Raw genomic sequence first — 20,745 nt, forward strand, 5'->3', positions numbered from 1 at the left:
AGAGCTACAACCACTCGGAAATGGCACACCAGTATGGGTCAGAAGCTCCAACCCTCCAAACCAGGAAGGCATCATTGTTGGAACGGCAAATACACCATGTTCCTATATTCTACGAACCAAAGAAGAAGGGACAATAATCCGACGCAATCGACGACACATCGTACCCAAACCACCTGAAATAGTCGAGGTTCACACATCAGAGTCCCATGAAGACAGTCATCTACCAAGGGAAGAAACAGTCAGAACAGCATGCCCCACCCTTACCTCTCAAGAGTATACAACAACTAGATCTGAACGTCAGTCAAGACCACCTGTCAAGCTAGACCTTTAATATATATATATATATATATATATATATATATATATATATATATAAAAACTAGGGATCTCAAGGCAAAATTGAATGACCTTGCTCACAGTTACGCCAGTACACCAGTGTCACATTCTGAGTTTAAATGGCACAAAGAGCATTTCGCTGTTATTAAAACCTTACGACAAGACCCATCATTAGTCATTACTAGACCAGATAAAGGGTCAGGGATAGTTATACTAAATCATCATGAGTACGTTGACAAAATGTCAGTAATACTAGATGACAAAGACAAATTTGAAAAATTGGACCCTGTCGCAACTCATGATTCAACCGCCTCCTTGGAAACCAAATTTCAAAAGAAACTGGTCAAGTGGGTCAAAAACGGTGTACTTCCGCAGAACATAGCTAGTGAGATAAGACCCTCTGGATCTATTCGCCCAAGGTTATATGGTCTCTCTAAAACCCATAAAGCGGATATCCATTAAGGCCCATTCTCTCCATGGTAGGGTCATCACAACACAAGGTCTCAAAATGGATCTTTGATATTTTACAACCTGTTTTACAACATTATATTAAATATTGTTTTAAAGATTCATTTTATTTTGCTGATTTTATTAAAAAGTCTAGATTTATGTGCTCTTATGACATTAGCAATCTTTTTACTTGTGTCCCTGTTTTGGAAACTATAGATATCTGTGCTGATTTTCTGTATCGGGGCCGGATATTACCTCCTCCTATTCCTAAAAACATCTTTATTGAACTTATGAAATTTGCCACGACATCTGTGGAATTTAGTTTCAACAATATTATGTATCTGCAAAAAGATAGCGTAGCCATGGGGTCAGTACTTGGACTAACCATGGCAAATATCTTTGTGGGGTTCTATGAAGAGCGCTTACTATTTGGACCCATAAAACCATTAGTGTACTTCTGATATGTTGAGGTTTATTTAATAACCAAACGGAAGCAAACACCTTTTTCTCCTTACTTAATGGAATGCATCCTGCATTAAAGTACACCTATGAGGGAGAGTGCAATTCATCTATAGCCTTCCTTGATGTATTGGTAACAAAAACGCCATCTAGTTACCATACATCTATATACCGCAAACCAACATTTACAGGTTTGTACACTCATTGGGATTCATTTTGCCCTAAAAAACGTAAGATAAATCTAATTTGGACCCTAACACATCGTGCCCTTATGATTTGTTCCAAGTGAAAATGTGGAAACAATTACGGATACTTTACCAAAAAACGGGTACCCACTAGATGTGATTAGGTCAGTTATTCAAAAGAAATTGCTGAATTCTCTTGAATTAAAGAGAATATAGTGGCTAAATGTCCAATTTATCTTCGTTTGCCTTGGTTAGGTACAGTAAGAAATTTGCCAAACAAATAAGTTCAGCAGTTCATGGATGTTATTTTGCTGCCAATGTGCGTATTGTGTTCTCTACGAGAACTTTATCACCATCTTCTCGAAAAGATGTTCTACCCCTCCCCCCACCACCACCATAATAGTAACATTATTTACAATTTTGAATGTGGTTGCAGTGTCAACTACTTGGGTCGAATGACAATAAGATTAGATGGAAGAATCTAACAACATGTACCCAGTAAAATTAGGAATGGAACCTACCGGGCAACTGACATTGTTACTAACACATATGGGTCTTCAATTACTGATCATTTACTTAAAAACCCGTCTTGTGCAACAAACTTTAGCACGGACTCTTTTTCTATTCTTAGTCATGCTCATTCATTATATCACCTTAAGATCTTGGAGACTATTCACGTTCGACTTAGAAAACCTTCTCTTTGCAAGCAAAGGGAATGCCTCCTTTGAACGTGATTAATCTCTAGGGTATTCGACCATAACGCTGTTTTATTTTAATCGTTTTCCCACTTTTTTTTTTTTTAATATTTTCTACCCGTAAATTGAATAAAACGCAATTTTAATCGCTTTTTCATTCTTTTTTTTAAAAATTCCCTTGATACAGCTTTGAGAAGCGAGGGTCGAAACTGGTCAGCTGGCTCCCTATTTCTCTTTCTTTCCTCTCCTGTCCCCCCCTTTTTGGAGAGAAGATTAAAGGAATATATATATATATATATATATATATATATATATATATATATATATATATATATATATATACAAATTTACGTTTAATCATGAATCATGAAAGTCTTCCCTTCCTAATTGCAATATATATATATATATATATATATATATATATATATATATATATATATATATATATATATAAAAAGTTTATATATATATATATATATATATATATATATATATATATAAACTTTTTTTATGGATATTATATATATATATATATATATATAGAGAGAGAGAGAGAGAGAGAGAGAGAGAGAGAGACAGACAGACAGACAGACAGACAGACAGAGAGACAGAGAGATCATATAGCTTGAATACTGAAGCAGAAGCACATCAAACATTATTAAATAAAAAAAAGGAGATGTTATGTCCCTTGGATTGGTGGGAGTTGCCCCCCTTTGTTCAATATTTTATAGTGTAAACTCTCTGACATAAACGTGAATAAACGAGACTTGGTCAGTCGGCCATGTTGGTCTGAACGATAATATCCTTGTCCAGTTCTTATTTATTTATTTAATTTTTGATTACATTTTCACCCCAAACAAGGCACGCCACTTTGTTGTAGGGGGCTACTATCAGGGACATAAGCATCAGTAGGTGTATCAGAATTTTTGTAGGAATTTTTGGCACCCCTAACACGAAACTGCGAATAAAATATAAAAAACTCGTAATTTCTCTTTTAAAAGTGGATTGTTTATTTTCTTTATGGATTATACTTCCAAAATAATCTATTAAAGTTGTAAAAAAAGTATTAGAAATATTTTTATTTCTTAAAAAACAGTAATGAAATTAATTGAATTTTACGAGTTCAGTATTTTTCAATTTTTAAACTTTAAAAATCTATCAGAATTTTTCTATTGATTCTATTTTTACGATATTTTACAGGGTCAATGTGAAATTTTATGCTTTTTCCAATAAACGGAATATAATATTTTAGACAAACGTTTTTTTTTTTTAATTCATCCCCCCTCCCCCATTTTGAAATGTCTATTAAAAATAAATAATTAATTTACTCACCAAAGTTTTATATATCACAAATTGAAGATAAAAGATCAATAAATGATATATTCAAATTAAAAAACAAAAAGTAGTGTTTTTTTAGAAATTTACCTGAAAAGCCCGAAGTTTAAAACCTTTTTTTTTTTTTTTTTTTAATGAAACCTTGGCCCTTGCATCTTTAATTGAAAAACAAATTAGATTTTAATTACATTTTTCGAGTAGTTATAAGCTTGGAAAGACAGGGGGTGGAATTATTCAATATTTTTCACAAAGTTTCTGACACACCTAAAGCATCAGGGGTACTGTGTAGGAAGTTGGGCAGCAAGATGTCGGTTCACGTTGCACTTGAGCTTCTGCATGTCTCTACAGTCGGGAAAGCAGGGACCCAGAAGGGAATTCCAATGTCTAGCTGTTCTGGGGAAGAAACTACTGGAGTAAAAGGCTCTCTTGCATATAGGGATCTTTACTGTGAAGGGGTGGGATTTAGCTACTTGTTGGGGGTATTTACGTCGAGGGGGCACAAGTGCTTGCAGTTCGTCAGAGCATTCACCGTTAAAGTACTTGTAGAACAGGGAGAGGGATGCAACATTTCGTTGATGGGACAGAGGCTGAAGTTTAGCTGACACTTCAGGACCTATCAGATTGGCGACTCTCTTTTGAACCTTGTCTAGGAGCCAGAGACTAGTGGCAGATGCACCAGCCCAAATATGACAACAATACTCCATACATGGGCGAATGGTGGCCTTATAGAGGTATAGGATACTTTCAGGAGTTAATAGCTTTCTAGCACGGTAGAGAGAACCCACCTTCTTCGCAGCGGTCTTGGCAATGTTCTCAATGTAATTGTTCCACCTCATGTTTCCTGTGAACGTTAGGCTAAGGAGTTTAAAAGATGTACTTTCAGATGAAGAGTCATTGGCCATTGCTATTGGCGGTAGGGAAGGTTTCTTGTAATTATTGAAGGAAACAAGTTTAATCTTGGCAGCATTGAAGATGACCATCCATTTTTGTCCCCATTCCACTACGGATCGGAGGTCTTCCTCTGTTTCTGCCATTTCTTTAGATATGTGTTCATTTGTTTTCCTGTCGTGTCTGTTATAGAGCGTGGTGTCACCATCAGCATACATACCCATCTCACAGACAATTTTGTCAGAGAGGTCATTTATGAATATTAGGAATAACAGAGGTCCAAGGATAGATCCCTGGGGCACTCCTGCATTTATATCATATTGTTTAGATGTACGCCCGTCAAGGACAACCTGGATTTTTCTCTTATCTAAGAAGGATCTAATTATGTTATGTATTCTTCCAGTGATGCCGTATGATCTGATTTTTTTTAGATGACTCTCATGCCATACCCTGTCAAAAGCCTTGGATATATCTAGAGCTACCGCTCTACCCCCCCCCCCCCCCGGCGTTTTGTCCAGTGACTGGTATAAATGTTATTGATAGAAATGTAACAAAACAAAATGTTGACTCATTTTAGTGCTGACCAAGTTCAACGATGCTTAACTTTAGTGTGAGGAACTGGTGTGTCAATGTGATTATTCTCTATATTAGATGACCATGCTTATAAAAACTTTGTTCTTTCTGAATGCTAACAGATGTTACGAAATATTATTAGAGTATTGTTGAATCCAAAAAGTGAAAGATAAGAAAAAACATAGATAGCTAAGAGAAAGGTGTTCAGTTAAATACAAATTACAGTTTTTAGAACAATTAGAATAGAAATCTATTCAAACATAGTTCAATCTTAGAACTACGCCATATTTCAGCATGTATAACAAAAAGTACATGCTAAAATAAAGCAGTTATAAAGTAAATATTTTTGTAAAAAAACGCCTTAATTAATTTTAATTGCTAAGATAAAATAAGGTACTTTTACAGTTTAATCAAGACATTAAAAAATGAAAATATCGAAAAAAAAGTTTCACTTCATTTCCTCAAGTAGTTTTTATTTTACAGCGAAAAAAAAAACAAACAAAACAAAACAAACAAACAATTTTTTATGATACCGAGCAAAAGGTTCGATTTTTAGGAAGAAAAGCTAGTTATTAAAGATAGGAAGGGAGTGTCGGCGCTTTACATAGAGTTATCTCCTGTGTCGTTTCTAAACTTCAAACAAAAATTTAACACAAATCCAAAGTGTCTGCCTTCAACGCGCTCTCATAAAAACGTGTTTTTATCGCTGTAAAAACAAAAAAAAAACTACTTGATCAAATTAAGTGAAATTTTTTTTCGGAAATCTTCATGTCAAAACGGACACGTACAATACAACTTTTTTTTTTCGATATTTTCATTTATTAATGTCATGATTAAACTGTACAAGTACCTAAAATAATTTTATTAATAAATCATCATACGCTCTGCCATGCTTACATATCTCGAAAAGATAATAAAAAAAAGTAACATTATTAAGATAAAGTCATTTAAAGAATGAAATCTCTTTTTATTTACATCAACCATTGTTTTTTGGTTTTTTTTACACATTTTTTTTCTACAATTTTGCTTCCCAACTTCCAATTTTTATAAAAATTAAATTCACCTGACAAAAACGATTGTCGTCCATTTTATAAACATATTTACTTTCTTTTGTCGCAATATTGAATTATCTCCCTTACGAAAGGAAGGGAAAAGTAGAAGAGTAGGGAGAAAGAGAGAAATAAGGGAAGCATACCATAGCAGCATCATAATAGTAGTTCACTACACGAGTCCCCCTCCAAATAACAGAGTTAAGTACCCTCCACAGAATTATTAAATATGTATATTGCCTAAATTTGTTTAAAAATAAAAGTACTCATTTTTCTTTTTCCATGTTACTTTCCTACCAGATCTAGACTTATATGTGTCAGCAATTTTATCTTCAACTTTGTCGGTATCCTTTATCTTAATAAGTTTATCATTAGTAGTACCGTCATTTGTCTGTGCCTTCTCATTCGGTCTAATTTTATTCGTACTAGTTGGTTCTATGTACGGCTTTAATCTATCTAATGATACATGTGTATGAGTACAGTTGTTCATATCGATCTGATAATGCTTATCTGATTGAGTCAAAACTTTATAAGGACCTGAGTACGGTGCTTCTAATGGTTTCCTAACTCGATCAACTTTGATCCATACTTTTTCACAGGAAGATAAACCTTTTGGTATAAATGTTTTGGGATGTTATATACTTTTCCGTTGTTGAGTACATCAATTTGGGACATTCATTCATACAAATTACGTATGTACTGGTTATTAACTGGAGTTTCTCCTACTCTCTGCTTGTGTATCAACTGCTGAGGAATCAATATCGGAGCTCCAGTAACAGAGGTAAAAGGGGAAAAGCCTGATTCATTAGGGGTGCTACATATACCCAGCAGAATCACCAATATCGCTTTCATCCATGATTCTTCTCGAGCCATTATTGCCGCTTTAAGGGTACGATGTGCTCTTTCAATCATCCCGTTACTTTGAGGGTGATATGATGTTGTCCTCAATCGGTAAAAACCTACTACCTTGGCTAATTCCTGGAACAATTCGCTCTCAAACTGACTACCTCTGTCAGTTACAACATGCAGTGGGACTCCAAATCAAGCTATCCATGCATTGATAAACGCTTCTGCTACCGACTGTGCAGTTATCTCAGTCATAAGCTGTACTTCAATCCAGTGAGTTGCACGATCGATGCAAGTAAGCAAATATTTGTAAGAGCTCAGGTAAGGGTCGGACTCATTGCACGTTAAGGGCAGGGGTCCAACGATATCGATATGTACCGTCTGGAAACGTGCAGATGGTAACTCAAATTCTTGAACTGCAGACTTTGTGTGTCTGTTAATTTTTGATTGTTGATACACTACACATTCTGCACAGAGTTGTTTAATCATTTTATCTAAACTAGGCCAAAAGTATCTGGACTTGACCAGTTTTATAGATGCTCCCATACTAGGATGCGCCAAGCTATGTAAACTGTTGAAAATAGCTTGACGAAGCTCTTTTGGGATAAATGGTCTGGGGTACTTAGTTGAAGTGTCGCATAGGACTGAGCCGACTTCGCTTGACACACAGTATTCTTTCAAATTAGTGTATGACTTTATTTCGTCATCACCTTTTTGTGCCTGGGCTATTTTAGCCAAGTCGCATGCATCTATCTGCACAGCTAATGCAGGCGGAGACATACAGTCTGCAACTATATTCTCAGCTCCTTTAAGCAATATATTCGGCAAGCACTGATAAGTGTCACTGACTTTGCAGGTGTCTGACTATAAAAGGCTCCGCATAATGGCTTATGGTCAGTGAATAATGTCACGTGACGACCTGAGGTGGCGGAAATGTATCACTGAAAAATAAGCTGCTAATAGCTCTCTGTCAAACATGGAATACTTGACTTGGGTTTGAGAAAATTTCTTGGAAAAGAAACCTATAGGTACTGGTTTCTTATCTATCAACTGGTGTAATGCAGCACCAGCGGCATATTGACTAGCATCTGTAACTAAGTGGTATTCTGTAGCTGAAGGCTGTGGATGAGCTAACGCCATAATTTCCGATAATTTGCTTATTATTGTTTTGAAGGCGTTAGTTTCTTCCTCATTAAACTTGGTCTTTGCTTCAGGGTCCAACCTCATCCATTTGGATAGTGGTAAAATTATGGATGCATAATTAGGGACTAATTTGCGGTAAAAACCTGTCATCCCCAGAAATCTATGTAAGCTTTTTGAGTTCTTAGGTATCGGAAAATTTTCAAACTGCTGCAGTTAAATCTATTTTGGAAAAATATTGTTTATTAGCTGTGTGCAGAAGGAATTTATATTTGGTACCAGGTAGCAGTCTGTTTTGGTAATGCTATTTAACGCACGGAAATTACCGCACACTCGATATGACCCATCCGGCTTCTCCACCAAGTGCAAAGGGGTTGCCCACTTGCTACTGGAAGGCTGGATAACTCTGGTATTTAGTAACTTTTTAAATTCTGCCTGTGCTGCATCTAACTTAGGACTGGAAAGTTGTCTGGCTTTAGCAAATACTGGTACGTGGCTGCCTGTATCAATCCTGTGATACACTCCACCATAGTCTTTGTTTGTGTCACTATGTGGTGAAAGCACATTATTATATTTACCTATTACTTCTGTAACATAATCCACTAGGTCTATTTTGTTAATCACTACAGCATCGGTTCCCATTACTGCATTGACTGTAATTTCACACTCCGTTATGTTATCACAGATGGATCTATTTTTACAATCCACTATAATGTTGAATTTGTTTTAAGAAGTCAAATCCTAACAAAGGTTTAGTGACATCTGCGATCACGAAACTCCATTGAAAAGATCTTCTCAAACGGGGTATCTTAACTTCGAGGTTTGTCTGACCATAGCATTTTATGCTTTCACTGTTAGCAGTAGAGATATGAACAGGAATTGGCTCCAGATTAATTCCATTTACTACGGAATGTGGTAAAATGGAAACACTGGCTCCTGTATCTATGATAAATTTGACTTTAAACACTCCTATTTTAGCAGAAACTTCTAATAACGGCAGCACTACTGGTCCACCTTTCTAGTTTTCTGAATCACTAGGGGAGATGAAGGACGCAAGTTAGGCAGAGTCTGTAAGCTACTCTTTTTATTTGGCCACTTACACCATGGCTTACATGTATGAGCCTCCTCCGCGAAATATATATGGGCTCTACATATTTTCAGCCGCTGTTTCCTTCTATATGGACATAGGCCAGCTGAAATGGTTTCACTGGACTGGTTGGTGGTAATATGGTCGTTTTTCCGAGCTCGACTCTCAACTGCCTGAAATATTGACGTATTTTCTATTAATGGCATTTCTATTAATGGCATCAAGTTGTCGGATAATCGACCCAACTGCGTTAATGGCATTTCAGTGTGGGCTGCTATTACTGGGGCGATTTGCTTCAGAAGTGCGTGTATGAATTTATGGTGCACTATCTCATCGCTTGCCCCTATTCTATGTGCGACCATTACCATCTCCTGGAGGTATAATGATGGACGACCAGCTAACGTAGTGGTCATCAACTTCTCCAGGAGTTCAGGTCTGGTCTTTTCATATTACGACGTTTGAAAAAGGGTCACCATTTCGGTCGGTTCTCCTTTTGGTGCACCTCCGACATTAGACAGAGAACAAGAGTGCTGAAAAAGAATGGTTGGGGAAAAGAAAACATCAAGTTATAATTAAGAGCGACGAGACTTTAGGATTGCTGACGTTTTATAAAGGTTTCCAAGATATAGGGTTACAAAGAGGATGGTACATTTCTTTGATAAACGTTTTTACCCAGGGAAACTGGTCCGTCGCATATTGATGCTTCTATCATTCTCGCATGTCTGAGACAGATTTCTTCTTTGCATCTCCCTCCAGGACAGTCCTCTATTCCGATTGGCTGAAACCTCTGATGACGTTGAGAGAAGAAAGGAAGGGAAAAGTAGAAGAGTAGGGAGAAAGAGAGAAATAAGGGAAGAATACCGTAGCAGCATCATAGTAGTAGTTCACTACAAGTTAAAGTCTTTCTTTATTTTCTGCGTTACTGCTATTATAACCGGTGATGAGGCAAAATAGTCCCTTTGCGTTTTTGTTATTCAGTATTTATATATTGAAATAGAATATTAAAACACACACACACATTTAAAAGTATACAATGAAAATAACAAAATTAGTCTTTATTTGCACTTTTAGTAAAAAAATTATAAAAATAAAGGATTTTTATTTGAAATGTTATAATAAATGTAAATTTATGAAATTATAAAAAGTAAATATTTGCTAATGAAATTATAAAAAAAGTTTATAATAAATATGTTTCAATAATTCTTAATCAAAAAGGTTTGAAAAAGTGTTTGTGTTAAACTTAATAAGAAGATAGAGTATATAAACAGGAGAGATATTAACGCGAGAAAAAATAATGAAAGGATTGTTTTGTCTTGTCACTGGTTTGGGTAGTAGTCATATGGGAAATTAAGAAAGACTTTAGCTGATTATAATCAATTCTTTGTTTACTATTTCATGTATGTGTACACTTATTTTTTTAGTATACTGAATTATCTCCCTTAGTTTTGGACACAATATATATATATATAAAGTGTATTCTGGTTGATGATTATGCAATTGTTAAAATATCCAAAATTGGAATATGAAATCCATTGCACTTTATTGCTTACCTTCAAAAGAATCTGGTGTTGCCTGGGAACAGTTGTGATTATATATGTAGGTTCTTTGACAGCAATCCAAGCCATATTGTGCTTAAAAAAGAAAAACAGGAATCCAGAACAACTCAATCTTGATTGAAATCCTCAACTCGTATATACTTAAAGTTCTGTTTTTTTTTTTTAGAATTATTATATACTTGTCAACAAGTTTGCTGCTTCATTTGGTTTCATGAGGACTGGTTGTCACACTTTTGAGCCTCTGTGTATACAAGAACCTTGAGTCCACAATTATAAAAAAAACTCAATGTACAGATTAATTATAACCAAATTGTAAAAACTTCCAGCTCTCCATTAGCTAATGTAAAAAGGAAATGTAAATATCATTTTTTTTTTTTTTTTTACATAGGCATCACCACTTATCAAGGCCACGAGGCCACTCGAGGATAAGGGTTTCATTTACCCATATTGCATTAGAGTGATTATTATATTCAACTCTAGTAACATTCTTGTAACTCAGTTTAATGAATTTGTTGTCAATTTCTTTGACTTTTCTTTTGCAACTAATACCCGATACAACATGGGAAAATATGCAAAGATTACCATGGGCTCTGGTTGATAATTCTAGTTGACCGGATTTATACAACTGTCTGTTGTTCTGCAGTCATTGGGTAACATTCAGCTTTACAATACAAATTACCTCGTTTTCGTTTTTGTTTTTTTTTTCTTTTTTTTGTTTTGTTTGTTTTTTTGTGTTTTTTTTTTCGGTTTATTTTTTTGCTTCTTTTTTGTTTTTTTACTACTTCAATAAGTTTTGAAAAAGTAATATTAAAAAAATAATTTCAATTATTACAAAAAAATGTAATACATATTTAAATAAACATAATTTAATATTAATTGAAAAATAATTTTCAGTTATTACAAAAAATCTAATTAATATTTAAAAAATGTAATTTAATACTAAAAATGTAATTTAATATTAACAATAAATATATAAATTTCAGTTATTAAAAAAATGTAATTAATTTACAAATCACATAAAATTAAGTATTTTGTTGGGTTTTTTTTTATTGTTTATTTTTGGTGAATCCAATAACTTATGTGAGCATAAGATTTTATTTTTTTATAACAATAGAAATTATGGGGAAATTTGGTTACCTTCGTGATACTATTGGAGCACAAAGAGGAGCAGGTTCTAGTGTGATTGCAAGAGTTAGGAGTGGATGAAGTAAATTTTCAGGAAAGTTTTGTTATTACTAACTAGCAGAGCATTATCACTGTTAACCAAAGAAGAAAAGTCTATCAGGCATGTATATACGCAGTGTGATGATGTATCGAAGTGAAATCTGGCCACTGAGGATTGAGGTCATGATATGAGGATCATATAATGGATGTGTTATGTGTGTCTCGGATCTGATGACTTCAGAGAAAGATTACATCTTGACAGTATAGAGACATGTGCACAGAAAAGGAGACTTCGATAGTATGGCCACATTGAATAATAGACAACAGTTATTGGGTTAGTAGATGTAGAACAGTTGAGGTAGCAGATTTAGTTCACATGCGTAGGTCACAGAAAATAGGGAAAGGGAGAAAATGATAAAAATGGATTTCAGAGAAAGACATAGATAAATACCTGTCCAGTTAGTTTGGAAGTTAATTACTTGAAGCATATTCGGTTTGATGTAGATTCCTTTCCTTCAGAAAGATGGAGCATTTAACATCATCATTAAATATGTGTGTAGCACTGTTCAAGTCGACAGGCAGGCGTTCTCATGAACATATGCCTTCAAGTATCTCAGTTTATGGCTACATCCATGGTGAAGTTGCAGCATGTTGCAATGTGACATAGCTCAAATAGCACACCACAACTGATGCCCTCTGTGACTGCGGAATCAGTGACTATCTAAAGTTTAATATTTACCAGGCTATTATGAGATCTGTTACTCTGTACAGCTCCGAGAGTTTATTAACAATGAGTGAGGTGGAGCGAAGAGTCGCCATCATGGAAACTAAAATGCTTCACTGAAACTCTGAAGTTATGCTGTTCGGCCACATCTGTAGCGAAGGCATCTAAAAATGCTACGGCATTGTGCTAACTGAGAATAAGATGAGGAAATGGCATCTAAGACATCATCACAAAACTTGCTTTTGAATTTGAAGTCACTGAGAAATGACTGAGAGGAATACTGATGATGAAATGACTTGCACAATGATTTTTGTAAAACCTTCACACAAACCAAGCCTTTGATTGTGCAAAGTTGAGACAAAAATATATTTTTGTTGACCTTTTGTATATATCTACTATCTATACATCTATAAAAGTGAACATGTCTGTGTGTGTATGTGTGTGTACATTTCTCTACGCAATAACTCTGTCAATTTTAAGTCTACAGACTCGAAATTTGATATACAGGATATTGAGATTTGGGAAAATCTTTGTAATCGGTTTTCGGTCAGAAAGTTGGCTGTTGAAGGATCAAAGTTCAATGATTTGACTTTTGAGAACTCTACCAAACTCCTCAGACAATTTTGGTTATAAACACTAGAAATTTTAGATATAGGTTCATTGGATATGGAGCTAACTTAATAACTTGATTTGAGCCCAAAACAATAAATGTTAAGGCGTCATAATAGAGGTCAAAGTTAAAAAAATTTGACCTCTGCGGTCTCTACCAAATTACTCAGACAATTTCTGGTCTAAACATTTGAAACTTTACATAAAGGGTATTCAGAGATAGGGCAAGCTTTTTAATTGGTTTAGGTCGAAAATTTGAGCTACTAATATATAAATCTATGTATGTATGTTTGCATGTCTGCCTAAAACTTTCGACAGAGGCGACGGATTTTCACTAAAAACATTAATTTCTTCACCCTCAACTGGGCACTTTTCTACAGGGAGGGGTCGCTTTTTTCGACAATATATTCAACAGTCATCCCCTCTTTTTGATTGCCTAGCCTTACTTTAAACCTACGTCACTTCCGGTTTGACGGTGGTTATAACAGCAAAGACGTCACGTTTTTTTCACATTCTTTTCCTCCTTCATGTCACGGGTTCGAGCCTGCCTTCCTACTACCACTTTTTTCTTTTTGCTCAACACATACCTCCAAACACCCGGGCAACGCCGGGCATCCATGCTAGTATATATATATATATATATATATATATATATATATATATATATATATATATATATTAAGCAAAAATGGTAATTTGTAAAAACCTGAAAAAAGTGCTCAATGCAATTGCAAAGCAAATATATATATATTTTTTTTATTACCAAGCAGATAAAACGGTAATAAAAAAATATGTATGTATATATATATGGAGAAATATGTTTATTCGATTATATTTCACCTTTTATTTATACTAATTCTTTAATTTATGAAATTCGATGTAACTACAGCACAAATACAAATAAATGGCAAAAGTCTATTTTCCAAATTTTAAGATGTTGACCATCTTACCGTTTATTTCTTTAAGTATGTTGAAATGCACAATTCATGTTAAAGAAATAAACGGTAAGATGGTCAACATTGTGAAATTTGGAATAGAGACTTTTGTCATTTATATATATATATATATATATATATATATGTAACTACTTCATTTACTCACACAAATTTAATATACGAAAGTATAGATTTATGCGTAAACTTTAAGTATTTCCTTCAAAAAAAAAAAAAAAAAAGGAGGGAAAAGATCTACCTTAAACCACTAACCTAGTTCTAAAACAGATCCTTTGTTCGGTAAAAATGCATGCCCATTGGCAGATAGGAGGGGGTGCGGTGGATACTAGAAAGCTGATTGGCTAACTAGAAATCCTCAACATATATAAAAACAAGAAGCAACCAGAAAATTCGTGCATAAGCCTGACGAATCCTACAGTGGATGAAACGCAGAATATTCAGTGTAGCTTAATCGCCATATATATTTTATAAATTACTATATATATATATATATATATATATATATATATATATATATATATATATATATATATATTAGTGATGGGACAATTCCAATATTTTTTTCTGATTCCAATACAATTACCGATTCCTTACTAAACTCCTGATTCCGATACAGTTCCCAATTCTGATTTCGATTTTTTATAAATCTTTAAGTATTTAACTATAGAGTCGTAATTTTTTGCTGATTACTGTAAAGAAAAAGAAAAAAAAAAAAGGTACATGTTAAATGTGCAGATATTTTCTCAAGCGTAAAAAACTACACTTGTAAGAGATGATCTACCGATTTTAATTTTCCTGGCAGTTTAAAATCAATACATATTTATTATTTGATTATTATTACCAACAGTGGAAGATTTTGCTTTAAATAAAATCAAATAAAAAAAAGAAAAGAATCGTTTTTGGCATCGGAAAATAGGCACAAATTGTTCTGATTCCAATACCTCCAAAAGTTCTGATGTTCTGATTTTCCAATTCCTGATTAGTCGTCTCAACACTAATATATATATATATATATGTATATATATATATTAGTGTTGAGACGATTAATAAAGATTAGTCACCACAATACCACATTTACTCTAGAAATTTGGCATAAAACACTTATTCTAAGTTAACAGTCTATAACTTTTGCTGTTTTTAATGAAATAAAGTTAAAAGTCTAATTTATCAATAATTGTCAAATTTATCAATTAACTCATTGTGGTTCTTGTTATTTAGTGTGTAAAACACATAGAAACAAACTAATCTACTCGGGGAGGGGGTCATATTCTCTTTGTTTGAAACTGATAGATGAAAAATAGATTCGAGGTGGTCGACCACCCCTCTTGAAAAAAAACACATAAATCGGGCGAAACGTAGAGCATACAGGTCCTTCCATCTCCAATCTATTTTTCATATTGTTGGATTTCATCCATCTTAACAATCACACACACACACACACACACACACACACACACACACACACACACACACATATATATATAGTAAGTTATAAGCACTTGTACCCCCTCTACATAAATACCCCCGACAAACCCGACAAGCAGTACAGATGTAAGAGAGCCCTCTACTCCAGTAGTTTCTTCCCCAGAACTGCTAGACTTTGGAATTCCCTTCTGAGTTCCTGCTTCTCCAACTGTACTAACATGCAGAAGTTCAAGTGTAACATGACCCGACATCTTGCTGCCCAACTCCCCACATAGTACCCCTGTAGCTTATATCGCTGATAGTAGCTCCTACATCAATGTGGCAATGTGCCTTGTTTGGGGTGAAAATTTAATAAAATTAAAATAAAAATAAGTCATAGAATTTTTCGAAATCTGCCAACATCTGGTCTCTGAAAAGTTTGATAGCGTTTTTTTTTTACTGCCTATTTGACTAGACAAGTGATATAAAAAGATTTCTCAAATGAACAAGGATGCCAGGGGAGTGGGTTCAAATGGAGAACACAAGAATGTTTGGACGGAATTTCAAATAGAATCCCCTATTTACTTCATGGGGGTGGGTAGCATGCTCTTGTTCTGTCAGCCATGATTGGATAGAGACCCTAAGTAATTCGCAGTTGTATTTTTCAGTCACCCAAACGGGAAAAATGGAACTTTCAAACTTCAGGAGAATATCACTTTTTACAATTGATTTTTCCAAATACTCTAACTACTGTGCCACGGGCCCTTGTGGACGGTTCTAAATAGTACGAATTTTAGGAGTCTTAAACCTATTTTATTTCTAGTTCTAAATATCATTATTTATTACTGTTAAGTGTTGAGACATTATGTTGAATAAAGATGGCAGTGAAAAAGCAGTGCAATTCCGATACTGAGTGTTAAGTAATTGCCAGTAACAAAGATTGCGATAAAAAATAATGTCTAGGTTCATGACGTAGACAACGGCGAACTGATTGAATCCAAAATTCGAAAATTTTTATATTAACTTTGGAAGATATTCATTGGTTGGTTATTATAACTTGTGGTTATAAAACCGATCGGCGAAGTCATTGGTGTCATACCCTCCATCATACCCCCATCACTGCGTCTGATGGGGAAGGTCTCCTAGCGGCCTCGGCTGCAGGGAGACAGGGTAGTACACGTCAAGGATTCGTCACTTGACACTCAGCCCAACAGGTGAGGGGCCGGGAACCATCCCAGCACCTGTTGGACTGAGGTACACCGCCTGGGTAATACCTAGGAGGTCCACCCTCCCAGGCCTTGCCACCGGACTTTCCGGTGGGGCAAGTTTATTGCTTGCTGTCTGAGGCGCCCCGACCGGGGAATGCCGACGGGGTTACTCAGGCAATTTTTAAAATTGCAGGAGTGCCCCTCCTTTAGGGGAGCCTGCGGGGTTCCCACTTTCCAGGCCTTGTGCCAAATAATGCTGAGGTGGGCAGCATTTAAATAACTACCCTCCATCATACCCCCATCACTGCGTCTGATGGGGAAGGTCTCCTAGCGGCCTCGGCTGCAGGGAGACAGGGTAGTACACGTCAAGGATTCGTCACTTGACACTCAGCCCAACAGTTTTTAAATTTTTAAAATTGCAGGAGTGCCCCTTCTTTAGAGGAGCCTGCGGGATTTCCACTTTCCGGCCTTGTGTCACATTTTGCCAATGTGGGTAGCAATTAAATATATACCCTCCATTAGGAGTCCAAAACATTTAACACACCCCTTTTTTGATATAATGGAAAAATCCTTTCGGATTCAATTTGGTTTGATTTGAGAAAAGGAAAAAATAAATAAATAAATAAAATAAAAATAAACAAATAAATGAACAAGTAAAATAACAATTTTTTTGTTTTGTTTTGGGGAATTTGTCTTTATTCTTATTGGTCAAAAAGAATTATTGATATATTTGTTTAATGTGTGCAAAAAAAGCCATTTTTTTTTGTAAAGCGCATTAAGTTTTTTTTATTTTGATACATATAAAAATAAACACTTTTCAAATATATATATATATATATATATATATATATATATATATATATATATATATATATATATAAATATAATCCTATTCAAATACATATAAATATAATCCTATTCAAATATATATAAATATATATACACAAACGCATACAAATATACTTTTTTTTTTGTTGTTTAACAAAAACTGGAAACATTCTGTTAGGTATTAGTTGGTTACTTTGGTTAGTAAGATAAAAATGGTCGCAGTGTAACGTTGTGCCCGGGACAATTTACAATCTTTTTTTTTTGTGTGTGTGTGTGTGTGTGATTTCAACTGTTCATGCTTCTCTTTTTGGGTTTCTAAAAAAAAGATTTATTCATGATTAGATTCCAAAACGCTCGGCTATAAAATGTGTTAATTTTATCCTTTTTATAGGTTTAGTGAAAATGTCGGCTATATTATTCTCAGATGTCACATAACTAAGAGTAATAGATGTTTTACTTACCTCATCCCTTATGAAATGATATCTTATATCAATATGCTTCGACCTTTGATGAATCATAGAATGATTTGCTAACAAGATACTACTCTGGTTGTCACAATGAATTACTATAGGTTTTTTTTTACTTAGATCTGGTTTTAAAATAGATTTTAGAAGGGTGTTCAGAAAAATTGCCTTCTGTGCGGAATGGGTGAGGGCCACAAATTCTGCTTCACAAGTAGAAAGGGCAACAATTTGTTGTTTTTAGTTTTCCAAGAGATCATAGGTCCAGTCTTTGACAGTCTAAAACAGTATCCCGTTATACTTTTTTTTTATCCTCAGAGTTACCCCAATCTAAATTTGAAAATACTTTTAAATTTAGAGGATATGTTGACTTTTTAAATATTAAAGATTGTTCCTTGGTTTCTTTTAGATAATGAAGGATTTGTTTCGCACAATTAAGGTCCTTAATTATCGGTCTCAATAAGTTTTGAGATAGCTTTGTTACAGTATAACATATATCAGGCCTAGTTGCGGTCATCAAATAGATGAAGCTTCCAATCATTTCTCTGTATAATCGACCATCTATTAATTTTGTTTTGGTCTCTATATTTTTATTTATATCCATCTTAACAGGAGTTGTACGTGATTTGCAATCTTGCATTCCAAACTTGAGCAGACTTTTTTCAATGTACTGTGATTGGTTCATTGTTATAGTTTCATTTTCACAGGTAAATTTTATACCGGGGAACCATGACAATTGTCCAAGATTGGCCATTTAAAATTTTTCATTTAATTTATTTTTAACATCGTTTAAAATATTGTCACAATTCACAATTTGAGGCGAGTAATATATCGTCAACCCAAAAAAACGAAATCAACAATTTATGACCTACATTTTTGGTATACATGTACACATCTATGGGACATTGCTTGAATGCTTGTTCTATTAAATAATTATGGAGTGTTAAATTCCAATTGTGAGCACTTTATCTTAGTCCATATAACGATTTATTCAGTTTTCACACAAAATTTTTATTTTTCATTTTAAATCCCTCTGGAGGGTAAATATAGATTTTACTGTCAATCGGAGCATTTAAATAAGCATTTTTTATATCTATTTGATATATTTTTAAATTGTATTGATCAGCAAATTGTAATAAAATTCTAATTGTCGTTAAATTTGTCGCTTGTGAAAATGTGGCAAAATATTCCACTCCAGAAATTTGTGAAAAACCTTTTGCAACAAATCTTGCTTTAAAAGTTTCACTACCAGAAGCTGTGATTTTTTTTGGAAAAAACCCAGCGTGAAGAAATTATATTCTTATCTTTTGGTTTTGCCACTATTTCGTATTTGTTATTTTCAGATAAAGCTTTCAATTCGGATATCATAGCTTGTTCCCATTCTTGGTGATTTTCTGAATTAATCGCCTCATTATAACTTTCCGGTGCGCTTTCCGGTGTGCTTTTCAATGAGTAACACTAATCCACTGCATAGTCTTGTATCTTTTCAATTTTTAAGAAGTCTGGCCTTTTTCGCACCCTTATTGGGTATCGACGTGTCTGGTTAATATTTATGTCAGTAGTTCTACTGCAATTATCGTCATTATTTATATTTTCATTGTGATCGATTAAGATACTAGGTAATATTTCCTCACATTTTTCATCCACTCGATCGCCATTTTTAAAAATTTAATGTATCATTGAATTTTACACATCTAACCCTTTTTATGGCATTTTGGTCTGGAAAGTAGATTAAATATGCTGGACTGTTTTTATCATAACCTATAAAAATACCTTTTTCACTTTTAATATTTAGTTTACTGGTATTTTCTATAAATGCAAAACAATCTGAACCAAATATATGCATTTGGTTCAATAGTTTCTGAGGAAAGTGAAAGAAATATATATATATATATATATATATATATATATATATATATTAGTGCCATTAAAACATACATCCATAAGCTATGCGCTAATTTCGATTCAATAAGTAGACATCTTGCCATCTCAAAAAGGGTTCGCCATGCCCTTTCAGCGGTGCGATTTTCAAAGGAGGAATATGGCGCAGATTTCTCGTGTTTAATATGATGGTTAATTAATAGAAGTTCAAAGTCTTTACTAGTAAATTCAGTCCCATTGTCTGAGCGAATACATTTTAACGAGCCGTACAGGGCAATAGCTAAATATTTCTTAGTGGCAAGGATAGTGTCGGAATTGTTTTTTTAGAAAATAAACTAGAATTAAACCGGAAAAATCATCAATAAAGTTCAAAATGTACGTTAGATTATTTCTCCCCATCAGGCTGATCGGACCTGCCAAGTCACAGTGCACAAGTGAGAGAATTTTCGTGACTTTTTTGTCTGGTGTTTTGCTTACATATTTTGTCATTTTCCCCTGTGCACGAACATCACAATTTGGGAGATCGTCTGAAGGTATTATTTTCATGCCTTCGACTACATTTGGTAATTTTTTAATATCAGCTGTATTGCAGTGTCCTAGAATTTTATGCCAGATTTCCAAGTCGTGACAGGCAGTTTTTGAGGGAACCATACTTTTTAAATAATATAGTCGACCATTTTCTTTAATGTCAAATACAGTTCCATTAGGGTATATCAATTTTGACTTGTTTTGGCAAAACTTTATATTCGCGCCTTGTTTAATGGCAGCCTGCACAGAAAATATGTTTTGTCTAAATGTAGGTATGAACAGAGCATTTTTTAGAATACAGTTACAGATTTCGCCTTTATTATTTTTAGTGATATTTTAGCATCACCTCTTTTCAAGACGATATCATTTATTTGACTACCGTTGGC

General features: G+C 34.3%; 1 protein-coding gene across 1 annotated transcript in view; it reads right to left on the bottom strand.

Moving 5' to 3' along the window:
* LOC145303551 (uncharacterized) overlaps positions 1-14,097 on the bottom strand; it is an 81,874-nt gene extending 67,777 nt beyond the window's left edge. Inside the window, exon 1 of the mRNA XM_080145056.1 lies at positions 10,594-14,097. The gene's annotated coding sequence lies outside the window, so the exon portion shown is untranslated. The remainder of the gene's footprint in view (positions 1-10,593) is intronic.
* Positions 14,098-20,745: the final 6,648 nt, after the last annotated feature.

This window comes from Euprymna scolopes, chromosome 19 (assembly GCF_053919585.1).
Source record: "Euprymna scolopes isolate OS-2025 chromosome 19, ASM5391958v1, whole genome shotgun sequence".
NCBI lineage: Eukaryota > Metazoa > Mollusca > Cephalopoda > Sepiida > Sepiolidae > Euprymna > Euprymna scolopes.